The sequence below is a fragment of the Coptis chinensis genome, chromosome 8 (genome assembly GCF_015680905.1).
Source record: "Coptis chinensis isolate HL-2020 chromosome 8, ASM1568090v1, whole genome shotgun sequence".
Classification (NCBI taxonomy): Eukaryota; Viridiplantae; Streptophyta; class Magnoliopsida; order Ranunculales; family Ranunculaceae; genus Coptis; species Coptis chinensis.
This window is the reverse complement of record NC_141463.1, coordinates 19,289,165-19,294,213: the sequence shown is the minus strand read 5'-3', so window position 1 is coordinate 19,294,213 and position 5,049 is coordinate 19,289,165. Positions and strand designations below refer to the sequence as shown.

Here is a 5,049-nt window from a genome sequence, read left to right as displayed (position 1 = left end):
TCGTAGAGTTGTTCACGTCTAGTCATGAGTTCGTTGTAGTTCACATCTAGTACTTCAAACTTGTATATCTATTGTAGATAGCGTATGGCATTTCCTGCAGCAATATTTTCTGAGTCGACTTTCTTGGTTTGATATGTTCCAAATGATGTTTGTATCATAGAATAATTTGGATCTTTATGGTATTATCTTAGTATAGGCACATTGATTGCGACATCCGCTGCGTACTAATAGTTCTCAAATATTGAACTGTAAACTGGTTCTTCATAAATCTTTTCTTTTTTGAGAATTTCTGTAAGTGCACTCTTCAATGAAACATTGTGTTTTGTTTCGTAGTCCACGATCTTCTTGTTGTATGTTTGATTCTCCATGACCTGCATTTTTTAATTATAGTAGTTTAATAAAAAACATATATTGGAGTGGACTAAATTGTGTTGAGCACGTATGTGTTTGGTATATATATATTTCATAGGGTGAAGAGTCCATTTTGTTTTGTAATTTGACTGTAATTAGAAGTCTTTTTAATTACATATGGAAAGTACGACTATCAGATAATGATACTATCTTAAAATATATAGTTATATGAATCTTATACCATTTTATTGCAACTGAGGTTAAGACTCCTTTTTTTTACCAGTTATTTGAGTGTAATTAGAAGTCTTTGTATTTTACATTACTTTTTCAACACTGATTATTTTGGGTCCATATTGTTTGGACTTTCTTAATAACTAGTTTAAGCCCTTATGTGTTGTTTAAACCCATACATTGATATTGAATTTATTTCAAAAAAGTATTTTGCTTTGCATAATGATTAATTGAATTCAAATATACGAAGTATAATTATTGGTCCTTTTGTGCTGACATTCTATCATTCTAGGATCCATTGCTAGGTTCCAATTGTTTTGAACAATATTTAAAAGAGTCATCTTCTAACGGATTAATAGTCCCAAGCAAATCAAGACAGTCATTTGATTTTACATATAATGAACCATAGAGGTGCTCAATACCATTCCTGGATGACTGTGAAGTGGAATGATCAATGAAGTTGGTATACAAAATTTTCATATCTGCAAAATAGGGCAGAACCCAAACATATATATCCTAACACTTCATTAATCCACACCTCCTACAATATCCCAACAACTCAAAATCAAAGTGGAATTAAATTACAATCAAGACATAACACTAAATTAGTAGGTCTTGATCAGAACTTGAAGGCTTACAGAGACGATATCACACTTAGGCAAGTGAAGATATTTCATTGTAGGCGGGTACTGGAGGTTCCCATTGCGTCTCGTTCTATTAATCCATTGACTGGAACCTCTGCATGTACGTATCACTGTGTCCTGATTCAAACCCACGTCATATGGCTTGATTTGTCCTGTCATACATACCTTTGTCCACTCAACACGAAGCCGCCGGTCTTGTCTTCCAAATTCCGCCCTGTCAAGTCCTCGATTTGTATCCTTGGCATCTCTCTCATCATCCATATAGACAAAAGCAAATCCTATAACAACAACAAAAGGAAATAAAATCTGGTAGATACCACACAACTACCAAAGAGGAATAAAAGAAAATCCAAGATCTCTATGTAAGGATCCCATTATCAAAAGATATTGGCTGCAGGCTGTACGAATAAATGAGTCACAACTGACCCACACTGCAAAATCTAGAATCTAAGTGACCATAAAAATCAGGAACAGAGTCAACAGACCTTGTTTGATGAAGTAAATTATGTAAAGGAACAACAATCCAAAAGTGGGTGTCTCATGAGGAAATCAATGTTGTCATGCTTAAACTTTGTTATACACTAATTTCATTACTGAGTAAAGCTTCGTTAAAAACATTTAAAACTGAAAACATAAGAAGAGACTTTTCATTTATGCCTAAAGTAGATACAGAGAAAATGAAGTCAATGGATATTTCAAACAGATCACTGGGGAAGTAAAAGAGCTTACCCCCATATTCTTAGTCATACCAAATGAACATCACAGATTACACATTAAAAAAATGATAAACAATATAAGGAAAATATTCATCAAAGAGATTATCATACCTTGTTATCCTATTTATCTTCTTCATGATCAAAACTCAACGTCTAACAAACCGAGGTCTCCATGGCCATTTCCTCTTCACGAAAATATGACTTCTTTCCCATTAACTCGGCCACTTTCTTTGCAGGTCCAGAATCTCGTACCACTCAAATCAGATTAAGAACTCCTAGAAAGTCGCATCTGACCAATTGCAGAGGCAGCAATAATAGAAAGGGAAACAAATTGCAACAATCCGTCGCATCGATCCTTAAAGCCCCCAATTAGTGCTGAAGGTGGGGTTGGAGGAAACTTAACCAAGCTTTCCGCACAACTATTTCCCCTCCAAGGACATGAGGTTCCGTGCACAAAATTAAGCTGCGTGGCAAAGGCTTTACCGACATTATTATTATTAGCTTGATGCAAAGAAGAAGAGGGTTTAGTAATGAGCATTCTCAAAACATCAGTCTATGGTCTGAACTCTGAAGTGAAAAACTGATGGATGCAATGTTAGCGTGGACACAAAATGAGTTGGTTGTTGGATTTGGGTGCAGTCCTCTATGGTGGTTCATGGCTTACAGCTGGGATATTTTATCTCAAATTCTCAATTAGGGGGACCAACAAATAGCAACTTCAAATTCAAACACAGTAACACCAAGTAGCTAGCTGGACTGATTTTGTTCGAGCGATACTTGCGTGCCTATAGTACAAAGTACCGAAATTCAACCTCAAGGCACGCTCTCTCTCTCTCTCTCTACTAATTATGTCTCATTAGCTTATCGTGTACAATATCATTTTCACTGCAGATGAGAAATACTATATATTGAAAGAACTTATCAAGTGCAAAGACGGGTCGAAATTTTTGATAAAATGTTTCTCCGAAGCTTCTTGATATGAAAGCTGCACTTGAAGAACTCCTCACCAATAATGGATCATTTGGTTCTTCTGGGGAACACAATCTAAGGATTGTAACAGCTTCATCGAATTCAAACTCTCCACCGCTCTCATCATCACCGGAGAATGGATCTCTATCTTCTGCTTCAGATTCGACTTCATCGCCAAAGACAAAGTACAATGATCTCCCAGCTTCTTTGATGTCGGAGAAGAAAGAATACCCTATTGATCCATCGCTCCCCGACATTAAGAACAACATTTATGCAACTGATGAATTTTGCATGTTCTCCTTCAAGGTTCGACCTTGTTCAAGGGCATATTCTCATGACTAGACGGAGTGTCCTTTTGTTCACCCGGGTGAAAATGCTAGAAGAAGAGACCCAAGGAAGTTTCACTACAGTTGTGTTCCTTGCCCAGAGTTAGGAAGGGGCGCGCGGGAGGGTGATTTATGTGAATATGCTCATGGAGTTTTTTGAGTGTTGGCTTTCACCGCACAATATAGGACACGCCTCTGCAAGGATGGTGCGGGCTGCATGTGAAGAGTGTGTTTCTCTGCGACACTGGCCCGAAGAGCTTTCGTCCTTTCTATGTGTCCACAGCTCCGTTGTTCCTTCTCCCGTTCATTTGCATCTGCTGCTGTGGAAATGGTTCTTTGCCTTGAGTTCTTGCCCGCCTCCCCGCCCTCGGCCATCGTCATCAAGTCACCTAATCCTTTCACACCACCGATGGCTCCGTCAGCCAGTGGCATTTCACACTCATCCATGGTGTGGCCACAACCAAATGTTCCTACCTTGCATTTTTATGGAAGCAATCTCCAGTCTAGTCGTCTCAGATCATCCCTTAACGCAAGAGATATTCAAGCTGATGATTTCAGCTTGTTGGGGGAATTTGAAGCACAACAGCAACATCAGCATCAACAACTCCTCAATGAATTATCATGTTTCTCTCAACCACGGCTAATTCCTACATCTGGCAACCGCCCCATTCGTACAAAATCTCTAGCACCATCAAATTTGGAAGACCTCTTGAGTGCAGAGATGTCCTTATCTCCTCAGTATTCTGATCAGGCTATGTCATCTAGCATGTTTTCGCCATCACACAAATCAGCTGTCCTCAATCAATTCCAGCAGCAACAGAGCATGCTCTCTTCGATAAACACAAATGTATTCTCCCCAAAAATGTTGATCACCCTCTCTTACAGGCCTTTTTTGGTGGTCAGCACTCTCCAGGAAGAATGTCACCAAGAAGCATGGAACCCATCTCACCAATGAGCGCTAGGGCTGTGTTTTCTCAACGTGAGAAACTTCAATAGCACAGCCTCAGTTCACGTGATCTTAGATCCAACCTAAGCTAGAAATAAAAGTCTTTTGATGGATTTGAAGATTTCTAGATTGACTGAGACATAGCACAAATAATACATCGAAATAGGTTTGAAGAGGCAGTGCAAAATTAATATGTAGAAGTTGGATACTCATGAAGGCTTATTTTTTATGCAGCCATATCCTCATTTCCAAATTCGAATCAGAATTTGGAAAAAAAAAATTATATATACAACATGGAAAAGGTAGAATACAAAGAATTCAAATTTCTAAATGAAATATTTTAACAGTATTGAAGTGATATCATGCTCAATGACAAAGACAAAGAGTACCTATTCAAGCAGATTCCAAAACAAAGTCGATGAGATTCCAACGCTTGAACTTTCTGTAACTGAAATAATCCTCAACATCGCTTCTTTTTCCTGAAATTAGCAAAGACAAAGTGATATTCAAATTCAAAAAAAGTCTCGATTTACAACTTATATATCTTGTGAATTTTAATAAAATAAAATAAAATAATGTGATGTTTCTTTAAAGAACTTCCTACTTTAGAAATGAAAGCTGATTCATTTGAGTAATTTTGTCTTTTAGAATAGATAAACCTTCATGTCCCATGGTGCTTACACTTAGAGTCTATATATGCATACCATGCCGTGAATAATTGTTTGATCTTAAAGTGCAGCTGCATTCTATTTATCAAAATGAAGAAAAATGTAAAAGTTGTGTATTACGAAATAAGTATCAGTAGCTCATTTGCAATCTAGAATCTAACTTCAAGTCCATAAATCCATAGGAAGAACCTACAACCT

The 5,049-nt window shown here is 37.4% G+C and overlaps 1 pseudogene; it reads left to right on the top strand.

The window, feature by feature from the left end:
* Window positions 1-2,889: 2,889 nt before the first annotated feature.
* LOC147480367 (zinc finger CCCH domain-containing protein 30-like) lies at window positions 2,890-4,401 on the top strand (annotated as a pseudogene).
* Window positions 4,402-5,049: the final 648 nt, after the last annotated feature.